Raw genomic sequence first — 21,967 nt, forward strand, 5'->3', positions numbered from 1 at the left:
CTTAGCCAGAACTGTGTTTGTTCTGAGAGTCAGTTGGTGGGGGTGGTGTCATTTGGGGAGAGAGAGGCAAGCATGGAGATATGGGTGTGGTGGGGCTGGAATAGGACTGCCAGCGCCGTTGCAGGGGCCCAAGAGAACTTGGCTGTGAGCCCTTGTTAGTGGGGAAGGCAGGTGTCTGGGCCACAGCGGTGTTGTGTCCCAGGAAAACTTGTCTGCGAGCGCTTGTTAGTGAGGGTGGTAGGTAACGGCCCTTGCCAGAACAACGTTTGTACTGTGAAATGCCTGTAGTCAGTTTGGGAAGAGCAAGGAAGCACAGAAATTGTATTTTTGTGGCGCTGCTATAGGCATTTCAGGGTCAGTGTGGACACCCAAGAGAACTTGGCTGCGAGCGCGTGTTTGCGGCTGTGGTGGGTGAGCTGTTTGGCACAAAATACGTTCCTGTTGCAAACCTCTCGGGGCTTTTCCGAACCCTGCCAGGTTATTTCCTGGACTACTTATGACTTGCTAAACGCAATGGGAACGATTCAGAGAGGAGCCAAGCACTTGGAAGAAGTGGTCTGAGCCAGCCTCCCGAATCTTCTCATCTTGGGTAGGTCTCTCTCTCTCTCTCTCTCTCTTACTACTCCTTTGCCTTCTTCTCAGAATAAATGGAATTCAATTTAGGTTCCGGTCAGAGCAGAAACAATTTATTACTATAGCTATAGGGGAGAGCCGAGAGCAGCGGCTGCCCTAATGAGGCTGTTAAAGAGTTAATATACCTTTGGATTATACAACTTGTCCTTCACAGGACAACAGGTGTGCGTGCGTGTGTGCGTGTGTGTGTGTGTGTGTGTGTGTGCGTGTGTGTGTGTGGATCAGCAGCAAAAAGGGAGTGAATCACTTCAGGAGAGGAGGTTCCAGCAAAACAGATAGTAGAAAGTCAATACATGGCTTCGATAGCTAGGAACACGGACGTCAGCAAGGTCATTGCAGATGTTATTTGTTTTTGTTTTTGTTTTTGTTTTTCCTAGGTGTATTTGCTAGATAGGCCTGCAAAGGCCTGTGAGGCGTCAACTATTTCAATTCCACCGGCATTAACCGCTTTACTTCCATACTCCCCACTTTGCGACTTCCAACCTCACGTCATGTTAAAGGTCTAGAGTACGGTAAAGGGGCTACAGACAACCTGCTCACAACTCCCGGGAAGCCCGGGCCGATCACTGCGTAGGCCGTGCTGTCCCATCACCCTTTCTTGCCTCTAGCCTTCATAATAGTTCGTAGCCATTAGTTCAAGTACTTCTTCCTTTTCTTTGTCTCTAGCCGTTAATATATTTAGCGTCATTATTTGGGCCTACGCTTGAGTTACACCCGGTTCTGTTTTTTTACGCATCAATCTGCTACAACATAACATTAACTGAAGCAATACATTCACAGTTACCAAGGTCAATAATCCTAATAAAATGTACTTTTACACCATCTTGGACCGTTTCCCTAACCGTCTGCTTCAGTCTGGGAGCCAACCCTACCAATCAAAAGGGTTTTTTCAGCTACTTTAGGCAAGACTGCTGTGGCGTCTTTAATTTTGTTGGCCTCTCGTATGATTTGACCACCTCAGTCAATACAGGTACAACAGGTGGTGTTGATGAAGGCACACGCGCCTCCTTGAGAAAGTGCTAGTACGTCCAGGGCAGTTCTACTTCCAGCCACAATGTTTGCCAGTGAAGAAATTTCAGTCTGCGTATGCTGTACAGGACTTAATGTTCATCCAGACCTTGTTCTAGCGTGGCTGAGATACTGATGATGGCCTTTCCTAACTCAGTTATTCCAAGAGAGGGCAGTACAGCATTGGGCAAGTTGAAGAAACCAGCTTTTTTGTTATGCAGAAGGATTATTGCTGCTCCTTTTTATAGTTTTATGGGTGAAGCCTCCTTGATTATGCACCGGTGACTGGTGTATGTATAGAAATACTTGGGATAATATAATGCAGGTAGTTTTTAAAAATATTGTTAAATAATTTACTTTGCCCAAGATGTTGGCTGATTTATGCCAAGAGTTCAGCTCTAGAGCACCTGTGTGCAGGGATCGTAGTTTCTCTCTCTCTGTCTCGCTGAAAGCACGTGGGAGACCAGGGGACAATGCTGCTCTCTCTGGCTACTGCCTGGAAACCCCTGGCTCCTCTGGCTCCGATTGCCTGAGCCCTCCCCTCCCGGCTTCACTGCCCGGGCGCACCTGGGCCTGTCCCAGGCACAGGGAGCTCTTGAGCAGGGACATGGCCAGGGACATGCCTCGTGAAAGGCTTTGTGTTTGATGGGGCTGTGCAAACCCCGGAGGTGGGGAGAGAGTAGGGGAGGGGGACACTCCCTTCCTGGGGAGGTGTCACCTGCCCTGCTTGGTAGACAAGAGCCTGACAAATGGGCGCTTGTCAGAAACAGCATGGGAAGAGCGGCCCCTGCTCCAGAAGGCTCCTTCTGGGCTGGTCCCTGGGCTCCGACGAGGATGGGATTTGAACCCATGCGTGCAGAGCACAATGGATTAGCAGTCCATCGCCTTCACCACTCGGCCACCTCGTCAGCCTGCTGTGGCCGTGGCGCAGCTGTGGCCGTGGCTGCGGCAGCAGCTGCTGCTGCCGCCACTGCCAGCACCGCCACTGCCAGCACCGCCACAGAGACTTGTGAACAAGGAGGACTGGCAGGTTCAGGACTGTCTGTTGGGCAGGAGTCCCTGCCAGGAGGGAGGATAGGACTGAAAAGCGCAGTGCTCTGCTGAACTCCTCCCCCAGGCCAGTAGGGTCGGGTCAAACAGGTGAACAAGGAGGATGAGGGACAGACTGGTCCCTGCTGGGGAGCCAGGGACCTGCCTCACGGAGGCAGGGTGCAATAATGTGTGGGTGGGGCAGGCTTCTACCTCTCCGGCCACCTCCCTCCCTCACCCTCTGGACCTTCTCCCAGTACCTGTCTTCCCCACAGCAGTGGGCCTCTTCCTCTCCGCACCCCGCTGTTCTTTGGCAGTCCGAGGGTAGCTGCCAGCAGCGTTGCAGGTCCAGGGATGCCTCGGAGCTCATGGAGGCCCGCACGCGTGAGCAGCTTCGCTGCACGCAATGGGATGCACACAATGTGGGAGGAGAGACCCACAATGTGGGTTGGCTGAGGGGCTCTGAGCTCATAATGCCATCCTGCAAGCACATCCCTTGCATCACAAGTGCCTGGGGCTGGGTTAAAAAAAAGGGGGGAGGGGTGGGGAGGGGTGGGACCGTGCCCCTGCCTGGCAGTCTGGTTGGATCTGAATGCAGCAGGATCCTTGTGTGTGGGAGGGCAGAGAGGGGCTGTGTGCAGTGGAAAGGGCTCAAGGGGTAGGATCTGCGTGTGTGTGACCGACCAACAACCCCTACGATGGGAGAAGGCTCAGAAGGCAAGGCGCCCCGTAAATCCCAAGGACAGTGTAGGATGCAGCTCGCGACCCACAGCTGTTGCACAGAGAACTAACGTTATCTCAAGACAAAGGGGACCAAAGGGTGGCCTTCGTCCCAGATAAGCAGCCATATCCGTTACCTGGACCTGGCGTAAGTGGGTTTTTTTCTTTTTTTTTTCAGAGCTGACCAAAAGGAAGTGAATGCCTCCCTGAGATTAGCCAGACCAGCATGTGGAAAGTGTATATGTGGCTCAGCCCAAGAGAGAGTATGAAGCCTCAACAGCTAACAGAGAAATTTTGAAGAGAGCAACGGGCTTGAGCTGGCATCAACCCACGCATTCCTTCCCGGCGACTGGGGACGCCCAGCGTTGTGACGGCGAGCGTATTTGAGACCGGTAATGGCAATCACGTTGGTGCTGTGATTGATCTGTCTAGCTAGATTTTGTTAGGCGTGTACACTTGAATTGTGATTTCAGTATATTGCTGAATCACTCTGCTAAATCAAAAACCCTGTGTAACATCAAATTCCCCCCACCCCCCAAACAAACTGTTATATTAGACATTGCACTCTCCGTACGCGTGGAATATCTAGAAGAACCTGGTCAGGGAGTACTGGACTCTGACAAGGTGTTTGGTTAGAGGTGTTGGGGATTTGTAAGGGGGACCAGCAGCGGTTGTCTGAAACAGATACCAGAGGTCTCAAGGGGGAGGTTTGTTTCCATCAGGGTGTGCTTGTTTGGGGTGGGGGTGGGTGTGGGTGTGGGATTTATAAGGGGGACGAGAGGTCGCCTAAATGGGACCCCATCAGATCACAGGAAAAGTAGAATTTCAGGTGCACCTAGGGAGGAGTAACCCCCTTCACCAGTACATGCTGGGGGCTGACTTGCTGGAAAGCAGCCCTGCAGGGAAGGAACTGGGAGTCCTAGTGGACAAGCTGACCGTGAGCCAGCCGCGTGCCCTTGTGGCAAAGGCGGCCAGTGGTATCCTGGGCTGCATTAGGAAGAGTGCTGCCAGGAGATCGATGCGAGTGATCCTTCCCTTCTGCTCACCACTTGTGACACCACGTCTGGAGTCCTGCATCCAGTTCTGGGCTCTGCAGTACAAGAGAGATAAGGAGCTACTGGCGCGAGTCCGGCAAAGGGCCAATAAGATGATTAAGGGACTAGAGCATCTCTCCTCTGAGAAGGGGGGGCTGAGAGAGCTGGGACTGTTTAGCCTGGAGAAGTCTGAGGGGGGACCTTAGCAATCTGTATAAGTGTCTGAAGGGAGGGTGTAAAGAAGACCGAGGCGGACTCTTCAGTGGTACCCGGGGATGGGACGAGAGGCAATGGTCTCAAACTGAAAGACAAGAAGTTCCGTCTGAATCTAAGGAAAAGCTTTTTTACTGTGAGGGTGACTGAGCCCTGGAATGGGTTGCCCAGAGAGGTTGTGGAGTCTCCATCCTTGGGCATAATTCAAAAGCCGTTCGGACACGGTCCTGAGTAGCGTGCTCTAGGTGACTCTGCTTGAGCAGGGGTGCCGGACTAAATGATCTCCAGAGGTCTCTTCCAACCTCCACCGTTGTGACATTCTGTGAAGAGAGGGTAAGCACAGAGGTGTAAGTTTTGCTGGGCTGGAATAGCGTGCCAGGGCCAATGTAGGGGCCAAAGGGAACTTCTCTGTGTGCGCTTAGTGTTTGTGGTAGGTGAGCGGCCTGGCCAGAATCACATTTCTTGTGCAGTCTGCAAGTAGGAACGGTGCCAGCTTTTGAAGAGCAAGGAAGCGCAAATGAGCAGTTGTTGTGGGGCCGGAACAGGCATGCCAAGGCAACAGTAGGAGCTCAAGGGAACTTGGCTTTGCGCCCTTGTTTGGGGTCGTGCCCCTTAGCCAGAACTGTGTTTGTTCTGAGAGTCAGTTGGTGGGGGTGGTGTCATTTGGGGAGAGAGAGGCAAGCATGGAGATATGGGTGTGGTGGGGCTGGAATAGGACTGCCAGCGCCGTTGCAGGGGCCCAAGAGAACTTGGCTGTGAGCCCTTGTTAGTGGGGAAGGCAGGTGTCTGGGCCACAGCGGTGTTGTGTCCCAGGAAAACTTGTCTGCGAGCGCTTGTTAGTGAGGGTGGTAGGTAACGGCCCTTGCCAGAACAACGTTTGTACTGTGAACTGCCTGTAGTCAGTTTGGGAAGAGCAAGGAAGCACAGAAATTGTATTTTTGTGGCGCTGCTATAGGCATTTCAGGGTCAGTGTGGACACCCAAGAGAACTTGGCTGCGAGCGCGTGTTTGCGGCTGTGGTGGGTGAGCTGTTTGGCACAAAATACGTTCCTGTTGCAAACCTCTCGGGGCTTTTCCGAACCCTGCCAGGTTATTTCCCGGACTACTTATAACTTGCTAAACGCAATGGGAACGATTCAGAGAGGAGCCAAGCACTTGGAAGAAGTGGTCTGAGCCAGCCTCCCGAATCTTCTCATCTTGGGTAGGTCTCTCTCTCTCTCTCTCTCTCTTACTACTCCTTTGCCTTCTTCTCAGAATAAATGGAATTCAATTTAGGTTCCGGTCAGAGCAGAAACAATTTATTACTATAGCTATAGGGGAGAGCCGAGAGCAGCGGCTGCCCTAATGAGGCTGTTAAAGAGTTAATATACCTTTGGATTATACAACTTGTCCTTCACAGGACAACAGGTGTGCGTGCGTGTGTGCGTGTGTGTGTGTGTGTGTGTGTGTGCGTGTGTGTGTGTGGATCAGCAGCAAAAAGGGAGTGAATCACTTCAGGAGAGGAGGTTCCAGCAAAACAGATAGTAGAATTTTTTACAGTCAATACATGGCTTCGATAGCTAGGAACACGGACGTCAGCAAGGTCATTGCAGATGTTATTTGTTTTTGTTTTTGTTTTTGTTTTTCCTAGGTGTATTTGCTAGATAGGCCTGCAAAGGCCTGTGAGGCGTCAACTATTTCAATTCCACCGGCATTAACCGCTTTACTTCCATACTCCCCACTTTGCGACTTCCAACCTCACGTCATGTTAAAGGTCTAGAGTACGGTAAAGGGGCTACAGACAACCTGCTCACAACTCCCGGGAAGCCCGGGCCGATCACTGCGTAGGCCGTGCTGTCCCATCACCCTTTCTTGCCTCTAGCCTTCATAATAGTTCGTAGCCATTAGTTCAAGTACTTCTTCCTTTTCTTTGTCTCTAGCCGTTAATATATTTAGCGTCATTATTTGGGCCTACGCTTGAGTTACACCCGGTTCTGTTTTTTTACGCATCAATCTGCTACAACATAACATTAACTGAAGCAATACATTCACAGTTACCAAGGTCAATAATCCTAATAAAATGTACTTTTACACCATCTTGGACCGTTTCCCTAACCGTCTGCTTCAGTCTGGGAGCCAACCCTACCAATCAAAAGGGTTTTTTCAGCTACTTTAGGCAAGACTGCTGTGGCGTCTTTAATTTTGTTGGCCTCTCGTATGATTTGACCACCTCAGTCAATACAGGTACAACAGGTGGTGTTGATGAAGGCACACGCGCCTCCTTGAGAAAGTGCTAGTACGTCCAGGGCAGTTCTACTTCCAGCCACAATGTTTGCCAGTGAAGAAATTTCAGTCTGCGTATGCTGTACAGGACTTAATGTTCATCCAGACCTTGTTCTAGCGTGGCTGAGATACTGATGATGGCCTTTCCTAACTCAGTTATTCCAAGAGAGGGCAGTACAGCATTGGGCAAGTTGAAGAAACCAGCTTTTTTGTTATGCAGAAGGATTATTGCTGCTCCTTTTTATAGTTTTATGGGTGAAGCCTCCTTGATTATGCACCGGTGACTGGTGTATGTATAGAAATACTTGGGATAATATAATGCAGGTAGTTTTTAAAAATATTGTTAAATAATTTACTTTGCCCAAGATGTTGGCTGATTTATGCCAAGAGTTCAGCTCTAGAGCACCTGTGTGCAGGGATCGTAGTTTCTCTCTCTCTGTCTCGCTGAAAGCACGTGGGAGACCAGGGGACAATGCTGCTCTCTCTGGCTACTGCCTGGAAACCCCTGGCTCCTCTGGCTCCGATTGCCTGAGCCCTCCCCTCCCGGCTTCACTGCCCGGGCGCACCTGGGCCTGTCCCAGGCACAGGGAGCTCTTGAGCAGGGACATGGCCAGGGACATGCCTCGTGAAAGGCTTTGTGTTTGATGGGGCTGTGCAAACCCCGGAGGTGGGGAGAGAGTAGGGGAGGGGGACACTCCCTTCCTGGGGAGGTGTCACCTGCCCTGCTTGGTAGACAAGAGCCTGACAAATGGGCGCTTGTCAGAAACAGCATGGGAAGAGCGGCCCCTGCTCCAGAAGGCTCCTTCTGGGCTGGTCCCTGGGCTCCGACGAGGATGGGATTTGAACCCATGCGTGCAGAGCACAATGGATTAGCAGTCCATCGCCTTCACCACTCGGCCACCTCGTCAGCCTGCTGTGGCCGTGGCGCAGCTGTGGCCGTGGCTGCGGCAGCAGCTGCTGCTGCCGCCACTGCCAGCACCGCCACTGCCAGCACCGCCACAGAGACTTGTGAACAAGGAGGACTGGCAGGTTCAGGACTGTCTGTTGGGCAGGAGTCCCTGCCAGGAGGGAGGATAGGACTGAAAAGCGCAGTGCTCTGCTGAACTCCTCCCCCAGGCCAGTAGGGTCGGGTCAAACAGGTGAACAAGGAGGATGAGGGACAGACTGGTCCCTGCTGGGGAGCCAGGGACCTGCCTCACGGAGGCAGGGTGCAATAATGTGTGGGTGGGGCAGGCTTCTACCTCTCCGGCCACCTCCCTCCCTCACCCTCTGGACCTTCTCCCAGTACCTGTCTTCCCCACAGCAGTGGGCCTCTTCCTCTCCGCACCCCGCTGTTCTTTGGCAGTCCGAGGGTAGCTGCCAGCAGCGTTGCAGGTCCAGGGATGCCTCGGAGCTCATGGAGGCCCGCACGCGTGAGCAGCTTCGCTGCACGCAATGGGATGCACACAATGTGGGAGGAGAGACCCACAATGTGGGTTGGCTGAGGGGCTCTGAGCTCATAATGCCATCCTGCAAGCACATCCCTTGCATCACAAGTGCCTGGGGCTGGGTTAAAAAAAAGGGGGGAGGGGTGGGGAGGGGTGGGACCGTGCCCCTGCCTGGCAGTCTGGTTGGATCTGAATGCAGCAGGATCCTTGTGTGTGGGAGGGCAGAGAGGGGCTGTGTGCAGTGGAAAGGGCTCAAGGGGTAGGATCTGCGTGTGTGTGACCGACCAACAACCCCTACGATGGGAGAAGGCTCAGAAGGCAAGGCGCCCCGTAAATCCCAAGGACAGTGTAGGATGCAGCTCGCGACCCACAGCTGTTGCACAGAGAACTAACGTTATCTCAAGACAAAGGGGACCAAAGGGTGGCCTTCGTCCCAGATAAGCAGCCATATCCGTTACCTGGACCTGGCGTAAGTGGGTTTTTTTCTTTTTTTTTTCAGAGCTGACCAAAAGGAAGTGAATGCCTCCCTGAGATTAGCCAGACCAGCATGTGGAAAGTGTATATGTGGCTCAGCCCAAGAGAGAGTATGAAGCCTCAACAGCTAACAGAGAAATTTTGAAGAGAGCAACGGGCTTGAGCTGGCATCAACCCACGCATTCCTTCCCGGCGACTGGGGACGCCCAGCGTTGTGACGGCGAGCGTATTTGAGACCGGTAATGGCAATCACGTTGGTGCTGTGATTGATCTGTCTAGCTAGATTTTGTTAGGCGTGTACACTTGAATTGTGATTTCAGTATATTGCTGAATCACTCTGCTAAATCAAAAACCCTGTGTAACATCAAATTCCCCCCACCCCCCAAACAAACTGTTATATTAGACATTGCACTCTCCGTACGCGTGGAATATCTAGAAGAACCTGGTCAGGGAGTACTGGACTCTGACAAGGTGTTTGGTTAGAGGTGTTGGGGATTTGTAAGGGGGACCAGCAGCGGTTGTCTGAAACAGATACCAGAGGTCTCAAGGGGGAGGTTTGTTTCCATCAGGGTGTGCTTGTTTGGGGTGGGGGTGGGTGTGGGTGTGGGATTTATAAGGGGGACGAGAGGTCGCCTAAATGGGACCCCATCAGATCACAGGAAAAGTAGAATTTCAGGTGCACCTAGGGAGGAGTAACCCCCTTCACCAGTACATGCTGGGGGCTGACTTGCTGGAAAGCAGCCCTGCAGGGAAGGAACTGGGAGTCCTAGTGGACAAGCTGACCGTGAGCCAGCCGCGTGCCCTTGTGGCAAAGGCGGCCAGTGGTATCCTGGGCTGCATTAGGAAGAGTGCTGCCAGGAGATCGATGCGAGTGATCCTTCCCTTCTGCTCACCACTTGTGACACCACGTCTGGAGTCCTGCATCCAGTTCTGGGCTCTGCAGTACAAGAGAGATAAGGAGCTACTGGAGCGAGTCCGGCAAAGGGCCAATAAGATGATTAAGGGACTAGAGCATCTCTCCTCTGAGAAGGGGGGGCTGAGAGAGCTGGGACTGTTTAGCCTGGAGAAGTCTGAGGGGGGACCTTAGCAATCTGTATAAGTGTCTGAAGGGAGGGTGTAAAGAAGACCGAGGCGGACTCTTCAGTGGTACCCGGGGATGGGACGAGAGGCAATGGTCTCAAACTGAAAGACAAGAAGTTCCGTCTGAATCTAAGGAAAAGCTTTTTTACTGTGAGGGTGACTGAGCCCTGGAATGGGTTGCCCAGAGAGGTTGTGGAGTCTCCATCCTTGGGCATAATTCAAAAGCCGTTCGGACACGGTCCTGAGTAGCGTGCTCTAGGTGACTCTGCTTGAGCAGGGGTGCCGGACTAAATGATCTCCAGAGGTCTCTTCCAACCTCCACCGTTGTGACATTCTGTGAAGAGAGGGTAAGCACAGAGGTGTAAGTTTTGCTGGGCTGGAATAGCGTGCCAGGGCCAATGTAGGGGCCAAAGGGAACTTCTCTGTGTGCGCTTAGTGTTTGTGGTAGGTGAGCGGCCTGGCCAGAATCACATTTCTTGTGCAGTCTGCAAGTAGGAACGGTGCCAGCTTTTGAAGAGCAAGGAAGCGCAAATGAGCAGTTGTTGTGGGGCCGGAACAGGCATGCCAAGGCAACAGTAGGAGCTCAAGGGAACTTGGCTTTGCGCCCTTGTTTGGGGTCGTGCCCCTTAGCCAGAACTGTGTTTGTTCTGAGAGTCAGTTGGTGGGGGTGGTGTCATTTGGGGAGAGAGAGGCAAGCATGGAGATATGGGTGTGGTGGGGCTGGAATAGGACTGCCAGCGCCGTTGCAGGGGCCCAAGAGAACTTGGCTGTGAGCCCTTGTTAGTGGGGAAGGCAGGTGTCTGGGCCACAGCGGTGTTGTGTCCCAGGAAAACTTGTCTGCGAGCGCTTGTTAGTGAGGGTGGTAGGTAACGGCCCTTGCCAGAACAACGTTTGTACTGTGAACTGCCTGTAGTCAGTTTGGGAAGAGCAAGGAAGCACAGAAATTGTATTTTTGTGGCGCTGCTATAGGCATTTCAGGGTCAGTGTGGACACCCAAGAGAACTTGGCTGCGAGCGCGTGTTTGCGGCTGTGGTGGGTGAGCTGTTTGGCACAAAATACGTTCCTGTTGCAAACCTCTCGGGGCTTTTCCGAACCCTGCCAGGTTATTTCCTGGACTACTTATGACTTGCTAAACGCAATGGGAACGATTCAGAGAGGAGCCAAGCACTTGGAAGAAGTGGTCTGAGCCAGCCTCCCGAATCTTCTCATCTTGGGTAGGTCTCTCTCTCTCTCTCTCTCTCTCTTACTACTCCTTTGCCTTCTTCTCAGAATAAATGGAATTCAATTTAGGTTCCGGTCAGAGCAGAAACAATTTATTACTATAGCTATAGGGGAGAGCCGAGAGCAGCGGCTGCCCTAATGAGGCTGTTAAAGAGTTAATATACCTTTGGATTATACAACTTGTCCTTCACAGGACAACAGGTGTGCGTGCGTGTGTGCGTGTGTGTGTGTGTGTGTGTGTGTGCGTGTGTGTGTGTGGATCAGCAGCAAAAAGGGAGTGAATCACTTCAGGAGAGGAGGTTCCAGCAAAACAGATAGTAGAAAGTCAATACATGGCTTCGATAGCTAGGAACACGGACGTCAGCAAGGTCATTGCAGATGTTATTTGTTTTTGTTTTTGTTTTTGTTTTTCCTAGGTGTATTTGCTAGATAGGCCTGCAAAGGCCTGTGAGGCGTCAACTATTTCAATTCCACCAGCATTAACCGCTTTACTTCCATACTCCCCACTTTGCGACTTCCAACCTCACGTCATGTTAAAGGTCTAGAGTACGGTAAAGGGGCTACAGACAACCTGCTCACAACTCCCGGGAAGCCCGGGCCGATCACTGCGTAGGCCGTGCTGTCCCATCACCCTTTCTTGCCTCTAGCCTTCATAATAGTTCGTAGCCATTAGTTCAAGTACTTCTTCCTTTTCTTTGTCTCTAGCCGTTAATATATTTAGCGTCATTATTTGGGCCTACGCTTGAGTTACACCCGGTTCTGTTTTTTTACGCATCAATCTGCTACAACATAACATTAACTGAAGCAATACATTCACAGTTACCAAGGTCAATAATCCTAATAAAATGTACTTTTACACCATCTTGGACCGTTTCCCTAACCGTCTGCTTCAGTCTGGGAGCCAACCCTACCAATCAAAAGGGTTTTTTCAGCTACTTTAGGCAAGACTGCTGTGGCGTCTTTAATTTTGTTGGCCTCTCGTATGATTTGACCACCTCAGTCAATACAGGTACAACAGGTGGTGTTGATGAAGGCACACGCGCCTCCTTGAGAAAGTGCTAGTACGTCCAGGGCAGTTCTACTTCCAGCCACAATGTTTGCCAGTGAAGAAATTTCAGTCTGCGTATGCTGTACAGGACTTAATGTTCATCCAGACCTTGTTCTAGCGTGGCTGAGATACTGATGATGGCCTTTCCTAACTCAGTTATTCCAAGAGAGGGCAGTACAGCATTGGGCAAGTTGAAGAAACCAGCTTTTTTGTTATGCAGAAGGATTATTGCTGCTCCTTTTTATAGTTTTATGGGTGAAGCCTCCTTGATTATGCACCGGTGACTGGTGTATGTATAGAAATACTTGGGATAATATAATGCAGGTAGTTTTTAAAAATATTGTTAAATAATTTACTTTGCCCAAGATGTTGGCTGATTTATGCCAAGAGTTCAGCTCTAGAGCACCTGTGTGCAGGGATCGTAGTTTCTCTCTCTCTGTCTCGCTGAAAGCACGTGGGAGACCAGGGGACAATGCTGCTCTCTCTGGCTACTGCCTGGAAACCCCTGGCTCCTCTGGCTCCGATTGCCTGAGCCCTCCCCTCCCGGCTTCACTGCCCGGGCGCACCTGGGCCTGTCCCAGGCACAGGGAGCTCTTGAGCAGGGACATGGCCAGGGACATGCCTCGTGAAAGGCTTTGTGTTTGATGGGGCTGTGCAAACCCCGGAGGTGGGGAGAGAGTAGGGGAGGGGGACACTCCCTTCCTGGGGAGGTGTCACCTGCCCTGCTTGGTAGACAAGAGCCTGACAAATGGGCGCTTGTCAGAAACAGCATGGGAAGAGCGGCCCCTGCTCCAGAAGGCTCCTTCTGGGCTGGTCCCTGGGCTCCGACGAGGATGGGATTTGAACCCATGCGTGCAGAGCACAATGGATTAGCAGTCCATCGCCTTCACCACTCGGCCACCTCGTCAGCCTGCTGTGGCCGTGGCGCAGCTGTGGCCGTGGCTGCGGCAGCAGCTGCTGCTGCCGCCACTGCCAGCACCGCCACTGCCAGCACCGCCACAGAGACTTGTGAACAAGGAGGACTGGCAGGTTCAGGACTGTCTGTTGGGCAGGAGTCCCTGCCAGGAGGGAGGATAGGACTGAAAAGCGCAGTGCTCTGCTGAACTCCTCCCCCAGGCCAGTAGGGTCGGGTCAAACAGGTGAACAAGGAGGATGAGGGACAGACTGGTCCCTGCTGGGGAGCCAGGGACCTGCCTCACGGAGGCAGGGTGCAATAATGTGTGGGTGGGGCAGGCTTCTACCTCTCCGGCCACCTCCCTCCCTCACCCTCTGGACCTTCTCCCAGTACCTGTCTTCCCCACAGCAGTGGGCCTCTTCCTCTCCGCACCCCGCTGTTCTTTGGCAGTCCGAGGGTAGCTGCCAGCAGCGTTGCAGGTCCAGGGATGCCTCGGAGCTCATGGAGGCCCGCACGCGTGAGCAGCTTCGCTGCACGCAATGGGATGCACACAATGTGGGAGGAGAGACCCACAATGTGGGTTGGCTGAGGGGCTCTGAGCTCATAATGCCATCCTGCAAGCACATCCCTTGCATCACAAGTGCCTGGGGCTGGGTTAAAAAAAAGGGGGGAGGGGTGGGGAGGGGTGGGACCGTGCCCCTGCCTGGCAGTCTGGTTGGATCTGAATGCAGCAGGATCCTTGTGTGTGGGAGGGCAGAGAGGGGCTGTGTGCAGTGGAAAGGGCTCAAGGGGTAGGATCTGCGTGTGTGTGACCGACCAACAACCCCTACGATGGGAGAAGGCTCAGAAGGCAAGGCGCCCCGTAAATCCCAAGGACAGTGTAGGATGCAGCTCGCGACCCACAGCTGTTGCACAGAGAACTAACGTTATCTCAAGACAAAGGGGACCAAAGGGTGGCCTTCGTCCCAGATAAGCAGCCATATCCGTTACCTGGACCTGGCGTAAGTGGGTTTTTTTCTTTTTTTTTTCAGAGCTGACCAAAAGGAAGTGAATGCCTCCCTGAGATTAGCCAGACCAGCATGTGGAAAGTGTATATGTGGCTCAGCCCAAGAGAGAGTATGAAGCCTCAACAGCTAACAGAGAAATTTTGAAGAGAGCAACGGGCTTGAGCTGGCATCAACCCACGCATTCCTTCCCGGCGACTGGGGACGCCCAGCGTTGTGACGGCGAGCGTATTTGAGACCGGTAATGGCAATCACGTTGGTGCTGTGATTGATCTGTCTAGCTAGATTTTGTTAGGCGTGTACACTTGAATTGTGATTTCAGTATATTGCTGAATCACTCTGCTAAATCAAAAACCCTGTGTAACATCAAATTCCCCCCACCCCCCAAACAAACTGTTATATTAGACATTGCACTCTCCGTACGCGTGGAATATCTAGAAGAACCTGGTCAGGGAGTACTGGACTCTGACAAGGTGTTTGGTTAGAGGTGTTGGGGATTTGTAAGGGGGACCAGCAGCGGTTGTCTGAAACAGATACCAGAGGTCTCAAGGGGGAGGTTTGTTTCCATCAGGGTGTGCTTGTTTGGGGTGGGGGTGGGTGTGGGTGTGGGATTTATAAGGGGGACGAGAGGTCGCCTAAATGGGACCCCATCAGATCACAGGAAAAGTAGAATTTCAGGTGCACCTAGGGAGGAGTAACCCCCTTCACCAGTACATGCTGGGGGCTGACTTGCTGGAAAGCAGCCCTGCAGGGAAGGAACTGGGAGTCCTAGTGGACAAGCTGACCGTGAGCCAGCCGCGTGCCCTTGTGGCAAAGGCGGCCAGTGGTATCCTGGGCTGCATTAGGAAGAGTGCTGCCAGGAGATCGATGCGAGTGATCCTTCCCTTCTGCTCACCACTTGTGACACCACGTCTGGAGTCCTGCATCCAGTTCTGGGCTCTGCAGTACAAGAGAGATAAGGAGCTACTGGCGCGAGTCCGGCAAAGGGCCAATAAGATGATTAAGGGACTAGAGCATCTCTCCTCTGAGAAGGGGGGGCTGAGAGAGCTGGGACTGTTTAGCCTGGAGAAGTCTGAGGGGGGACCTTAGCAATCTGTATAAGTGTCTGAAGGGAGGGTGTAAAGAAGACCGAGGCGGACTCTTCAGTGGTACCCGGGGATGGGACGAGAGGCAATGGTCTCAAACTGAAAGACAAGAAGTTCCGTCTGAATCTAAGGAAAAGCTTTTTTACTGTGAGGGTGACTGAGCCCTGGAATGGGTTGCCCAGAGAGGTTGTGGAGTCTCCATCCTTGGGCATAATTCAAAAGCCGTTCGGACACGGTCCTGAGTAGCGTGCTCTAGGTGACTCTGCTTGAGCAGGGGTGCCGGACTAAATGATCTCCAGAGGTCTCTTCCAACCTCCACCGTTGTGACATTCTGTGAAGAGAGGGTAAGCACAGAGGTGTAAGTTTTGCTGGGCTGGAATAGCGTGCCAGGGCCAATGTAGGGGCCAAAGGGAACTTCTCTGTGTGCGCTTAGTGTTTGTGGTAGGTGAGCGGCCTGGCCAGAATCACATTTCTTGTGCAGTCTGCAAGTAGGAACGGTGCCAGCTTTTGAAGAGCAAGGAAGCGCAAATGAGCAGTTGTTGTGGGGCCGGAACAGGCATGCCAAGGCAACAGTAGGAGCTCAAGGGAACTTGGCTTTGCGCCCTTGTTTGGGGTTGCACATCCCTTGCATCACAAGTGCCTGGGTAAAGGATCTTTGTGCAGTGGAAAGGGCTGAAGGGGTAAAATCTGGGTGTGTTCGGTTAGGGGTGTCGGGAATTTATAAGGGGAACCAGAGTTTGCCTGAAAGGGACCCCAGCAGATCACAGGAAAGGTAGATTTGGTAGATTTTCATGTGCCAGTCCTGCACTAGGTATTGCCTTCTAAGAAACCCACAAGTACAGTTCCCTTTGACACAGAACAGTTCTGAGGAAGAACAAAAATAACAAAGCCAACAAAAGCTGCTCTACCTGGCCTGTGTGTCTAGTGTCTCCTGTAGGGAGGGAAGGTAGGCCAGGGAAGGTAGGCCAGCTTCTTCATCAGCACCGTAATCTCACCTGCACAGCCTCATGTTTCTCATGAACAGGTGTGCTTGGTGGTTGGGACATGGCAGACACTCTGAATGCTGGCCTCCTGGCCGTGCCCTCTCAGATGGTGGCTCGCATTCTCCATGGAGTCCTTCATGGCTGCCCATGAGGAATGCAGAATTTTCTTTCTTTTCAAGGACACCTTAGCACTGATCACCTCTCCAGTATGGCTCATCCCAGCCTACAGCTCATTTGGCTCCTCTTTCCCTTTCTTTCTGTCTGCTGTCCTGCAACCAGAAGATGGGCCTACCAAAGGAGGAGTGGTTCTGTGGTGTAATGGGCAGCACTCTGGACTTTGAATCCAGTGATCTGAGTTCAAATCTCAGCAGAACCTCTGAGGATGAAAACGTCATTATGCTAACACCATAAAAGGGACACTGCTACTTCCAGATAGATGAGGAACAACTTGGGTAGCTGAGTAGAGAATATGGGTCGTACACTCTGTTTTGCTCTGAGCCATAGCTGAAGAAGAAACCTACCAACCCCCTCTTTCAGCTGAATGAGCCCTTCCCTCTCCAGCTCCCAAGGTCAACATAAACACAAATATATAGTGGGGAATATAAGCTAAAGCCCAGGAAGAGAGAAAAAGAATGAGTCCTAATTTGAAGAGACAACAGGCTGGCTCATGCTCCTTATTTCAAGTTGAGAGCTATGTGCTTGGTTTTTCAGGAAATCAAGCCCATGCTTTCAGGGCTGGCTCTGGGGGTTGGTGGTATTTTCTTCCGAGAAGGTGAACTGCAGTTTATGAACCAAGGTTCGTCATTGCTTCCCATGTTGGCAGTCCTCCCTGGGGGAGGGATTTAATCTGCATTCATTCATTTCTTTGCTATGTTCAGAAATATAGCCCTAGTGCTTGCCTCTATCTGGTAATTTGGCTATCCAAAATTTGTAGAGGAGCTCTTAGATTTTAATTTGGCACCCTATTCTGGTGCCTAATCACACTTCCTTGACTCCTCTGTGCTGTAAATGACTGATGTGTGAACTTTAGCTTGGATGTGGAATCCAGCCTGCTTAATGCTCAGAGTCACAGACACGGAGATTCTTTCAGAGTGCACTGCAGTAAAGGAAGGTGATCCCTTCTGAGGAGGCTGAAGGGCAAAAAGAACTGAGCTCTGTGCCTTTGTTTTGGAGTGTACTGGAAAGGTTCTGTTTTCCCAGGAAGTTCAGGTCAAGATTGGCACTGCAGTTATTTCACACAAAGGAGGGCAGATGTTTTCCTGTCTCTTCTAAATGTTTTATTTCCAGAAAAAAGAAAAACATCCTCAGAGGTTCTGCTGAGATTTGAACTCAGATCACTGGATTCAAAGTCCAGAGTGCTGCCCATTACACCACAGAACCACTCCTCCTTTGGTAGGCCCATCTTCTGGTTGCAGGACAGCAGACAGAAAGAAAGGGAAAGAGGAGCCAAATGAGCTGTAGGCTGGGATGAGCCATACTGGAGAGGTGATCAGTGCTAAGGTGTCCTTGAAAAGAAAGAAAATTCTGCATTCCTCATGGGCAGCCATGAAGGACTCCATGGAGAATGCGAGCCACCATCTGAGAGGGCACGGCCAGGAGGCCAGCATTCAGAGTGTCTGCCATGTCCCAACCACCAAGCACACCTGTTCATGAGAAACATGAGGCTGTGCAGGTGAGATTACGGTGCTGATGAAGAAGCTGGCCTACCTTCCCTGGCCTACCTTCCCTCCCTACAGGAGACACTAGACACACAGGCCAGGTAGAGCAGCTTTTGTTGGCTTTGTTATTTTTGTTCTTCCTCAGAACTGTTCTGTGTCAAAGGGAACTGTACTTGTGGGTTTCTTAGAAGGCAATACCTAGTGCAGGACTGGCACATGAAAATCTACCAAATCTACCTTTCCTGTGATCTGCTGGGGTCCCTTTCAGGCAAACTCTGGTTCCCCTTATAAATTCCCGACACCCCTAACCGAACACACCCAGATTTTACCCCTTCAGCCCTTTCCACTGCACAAAGATCCTTTACCCAGGCACTTGTGATGCAAGGGATGTGCAACCCCAAACAAGGGCGCAAAGCCAAGTTCCCTTGAGCTCCTACTGTTGCCTTGGCATGCCTGTTCCGGCCCCACAACAACTGCTCATTTGCGCTTCCTTGCTCTTCAAAAGCTGGCACCGTTCCTACTTGCAGACTGCACAAGAAATGTGATTCTGGCCAGGCCGCTCACCTACCACAAACACTAAGCGCACACAGAGAAGTTCCCTTTGGCCCCTACATTGGCCCTGGCACGCTATTCCAGCCCAGCAAAACTTACACCTCTGTGCTTACCCTCTCTTCACAGAATGTCACAACGGTGGAGGTTGGAAGAGACCTCTGGAGATCATTTAGTCCGGCACCCCTGCTCAAGCAGAGTCACCTAGAGCACGCTACTCAGGACCGTGTCCGAACGGCTTTTGAATTATGCCCAAGGATGGAGACTCCACAACCTCTCTGGGCAACCCATTCCAGGGCTCAGTCACCCTCACAGTAAAAAAGCTTTTCCTTAGATTCAGACGGAACTTCTTGTCTTTCAGTTTGAGACCATTGCCTCTCGTCCCATCCCCGGGTACCACTGAAGAGTCCGCCTCGGTCTTCTTTACACCCTCCCTTCAGACACTTATACAGATTGCTAAGGTCCCCCCTCAGACTTCTCCAGGCTAAACAGTCCCAGCTCTCTCAGCCCCCCCTTCTCAGAGGAGAGATGCTCTAGTCCCTTAATCATCTTATTGGCCCTTTGCCGGACTCGCGCCAGTAGCTCCTTATCTCTCTTGTACTGCAGAGCCCAGAACTGGATGCAGGACTCCAGACGTGGTGTCACAAGTGGTGAGCAGAAGGGAAGGATCACTCGCATCGATCTCCTGGCAGCACTCTTCCTAATGCAGCCCAGGATACCACTGGCCGCCTTTGCCACAAGGGCACGCGGCTGGCTCACGGTCAGCTTGTCCACTAGGACTCCCAGTTCCTTCCCTGCAGGGCTGCTTTCCAGCAAGTCAGCCCCCAGCATGTACTGGTGAAGGGGGTTACTCCTCCCTAGGTGCACCTGAAATTCTACTTTTCCTGTGATCTGATGGGGTCCCATTTAGGCGACCTCTCGTCCCCCTTATAAATCCCACACCCACACCCACCCCCACCCCAAACAAGCACACCCTGATGGAAACAAACCTCCCCCTTGAGACCTCTGGTATCTGTTTCAGACAACCGCTGCTGGTCCCCCTTACAAATCCCCAACACCTCTAACCAAACACCTTGTCAGAGTCCAGTACTCCCTGACCAGGTTCTTCTAGATATTCCACGCGTACGGAGAGTGCAATGTCTAATATAACAGTTTGTTTGGGGGGTGGGGGGAATTTGATGTTACACAGGGTTTTTGATTTAGCAGAGTGATTCAGCAATATACTGAAATCACAATTCAAGTGTACACGCCTAACAAAATCTAGCTAGACAGATCAATCACAGCACCAACGTGATTGCCATTACCGGTCTCAAATACGCTCGCCGTCACAACGCTGGGCGTCCCCAGTCGCCGGGAAGGAATGCGTGGGTTGATGCCAGCTCAAGCCCGTTGCTCTCTTCAAAATTTCTCTGTTAGCTGTTGAGGCTTCATACTCTCTCTTGGGCTGAGCCACATATACACTTTCCACATGCTGGTCTGGCTAATCTCAGGGAGGCATTCACTTCCTTTTGGTCAGCTCTGAAAAAAAAAAGAAAAAAACCCACTTACGCCAGGTCCAGGTAACGGATATGGCTGCTTATCTGGGACGAAGGCCACCCTTTGGTCCCCTTTGTCTTGAGATAACGTTAGTTCTCTGTGCAACAGCTGTGGGTCGCGAGCTGCATCCTACACTGTCCTTGGGATTTACGGGGCGCCTTGCCTTCTGAGCCTTCTCCCATCGTAGGGGTTGTTGGTCGGTCACACACACGCAGATCCTACCCCTTGAGCCCTTTCCACTGCACACAGCCCCTCTCTGCCCTCCCACACACAAGGATCCTGCTGCATTCAGATCCAACCAGACTGCCAGGCAGGGGCACGGTCCCACCCCTCCCCACCCCTCCCCCCTTTTTTTTAACCCAGCCCCAGGCACTTGTGATGCAAGGGATGTGCTTGCAGGATGGCATTATGAGCTCAGAGCCCCTCAGCCAACCCACATTGTGGGTCTCTCCTCCCACATTGTGTGCATCCCATTGCGTGCAGCGAAGCTGCTCACGCGTGCGGGCCTCCATGAGCTCCGAGGCATCCCTGGACCTGCAACGCTGCTGGCAGCTACCCTCGGACTGCCAAAGAACAGCGGGGTGCGGAGAGGAAGAGGCCCACTGCTGTGGGGAAGACAGGTACTGGGAGAAGGTCCAGAGGGTGAGGGAGGGAGGTGGCCGGAGAGGTAGAAGCCTGCCCCACCCACACATTATTGCACCCTGCCTCCGTGAGGCAGGTCCCTGGCTCCCCAGCAGGGACCAGTCTGTCCCTCATCCTCCTTGTTCACCTGTTTGACCCGACCCTACTGGCCTGGGGGAGGAGTTCAGCAGAGCACTGCGCTTTTCAGTCCTATCCTCCCTCCTGGCAGGGACTCCTGCCCAACAGACAGTCCTGAACCTGCCAGTCCTCCTTGTTCACAAGTCTCTGTGGCGGTGCTGGCAGTGGCGGTGCTGGCAGTGGCGGCAGCAGCAGCTGCTGCCGCAGCCACGGCCACAGCTGCGCCACGGCCACAGCAGGCTGACGAGGTGGCCGAGTGGTGAAGGCGATGGACTGCTAATCCATTGTGCTCTGCACGCATGGGTTCAAATCCCATCCTCGTCGGAGTCCAGGGACCAGCCCAGAAGGAGCCTTCTGGAGCAGGGGCCGCTCTTCCCATGCTGTTTCTGACAAGCGCCCATTTGTCAGGCTCTTGTCTACCAAGCAGGGCAGGTGACACCTCCCCAGGAAGGGAGTGTCCCCCTCCCCTACTCTCTCCCCACCTCCGGGGTTTGCACAGCCCCATCAAACACAAAGCCTTTCACGAGGCATGTCCCTGGCCATGTCCCTGCTCAAGAGCTCCCTGTGCCTGGGACAGGCCCAGGTGCGCCCGGGCAGTGAAGCCGGGAGGGGAGGGCTCAGGCAATCGGAGCCAGAGGAGCCAGGGGTTTCCAGGCAGTAGCCAGAGAGAGCAGCATTGTCCCCTGGTCTCCCACGTGCTTTCAGCGAGACAGAGAGAGAGAAACTACGATCCCTGCACACAGGTGCTCTAGAGCTGAACTCTTGGCATAAATCAGCCAACATCTTGGGCAAAGTAAATTATTTAACAATATTTTTAAAAACTACCTGCATTATATTATCCCAAGTATTTCTATACATACACCAGTCACCGGTGCATAATCAAGGAGGCTTCACCCATAAAACTATAAAAAGGAGCAGCAATAATCCTTCTGCATAACAAAAAAGCTGGTTTCTTCAACTTGCCCAATGCTGTACTGCCCTCTCTTGGAATAACTGAGTTAGGAAAGGCCATCATCAGTATCTCAGCCACGCTAGAACAAGGTCTGGATGAACATTAAGTCCTGTACAGCATACGCAGACTGAAATTTCTTCACTGGCAAACATTGTGGCTGGAAGTAGAACTGCCCTGGACGTACTAGCACTTTCTCAAGGAGGCGCGTGTGCCTTCATCAACACCACCTGTTGTACCTGTATTGACTGAGGTGGTCAAATCATACGAGAGGCCAACAAAATTAAAGACGCCACAGCAGTCTTGCCTAAAGTAGCTGAAAAAACCCTTTTGATTGGTAGGGTTGGCTCCCAGACTGAAGCAGACGGTTAGGGAAACGGTCCAAGATGGTGTAAAAGTAC

General features: G+C 52.3%; 5 non-coding genes across 5 annotated transcripts; 1 reads left to right on the top strand and 4 right to left on the bottom strand.

Moving 5' to 3' along the window:
- Positions 1 to 2,467: 2,467 nt before the first annotated feature.
- On the bottom strand, positions 2,468 to 2,549 carry TRNAS-GCU (transfer RNA serine (anticodon GCU)). The gene has a single exon. It is a non-coding gene; the product is annotated as a tRNA-Ser (tRNA).
- A 5,174-nt stretch (positions 2,550 to 7,723) lies between these two features.
- Positions 7,724 to 7,805, bottom strand: TRNAS-GCU (transfer RNA serine (anticodon GCU)). Its single transcript has one exon. It is a non-coding gene; the product is annotated as a tRNA-Ser (tRNA).
- A 5,168-nt stretch (positions 7,806 to 12,973) lies between these two features.
- On the bottom strand, positions 12,974 to 13,055 carry TRNAS-GCU (transfer RNA serine (anticodon GCU)). Its single transcript has one exon. It is a non-coding gene; the product is annotated as a tRNA-Ser (tRNA).
- Positions 13,056 to 16,419: 3,364 nt separating this feature from the next.
- Positions 16,420 to 16,491, top strand: TRNAQ-UUG (transfer RNA glutamine (anticodon UUG)). Its single transcript has one exon. It is a non-coding gene; the product is annotated as a tRNA-Gln (tRNA).
- Positions 16,492 to 17,423: 932 nt separating this feature from the next.
- TRNAQ-UUG (transfer RNA glutamine (anticodon UUG)) lies at positions 17,424 to 17,495 on the bottom strand. Its single transcript has one exon. It is a non-coding gene; the product is annotated as a tRNA-Gln (tRNA).
- Positions 17,496 to 21,967: the final 4,472 nt, after the last annotated feature.

The sequence above is a fragment of the Struthio camelus genome, chromosome 19 (genome assembly GCF_040807025.1).
Source record: "Struthio camelus isolate bStrCam1 chromosome 19, bStrCam1.hap1, whole genome shotgun sequence".
NCBI lineage: Eukaryota > Metazoa > Chordata > Aves > Struthioniformes > Struthionidae > Struthio > Struthio camelus.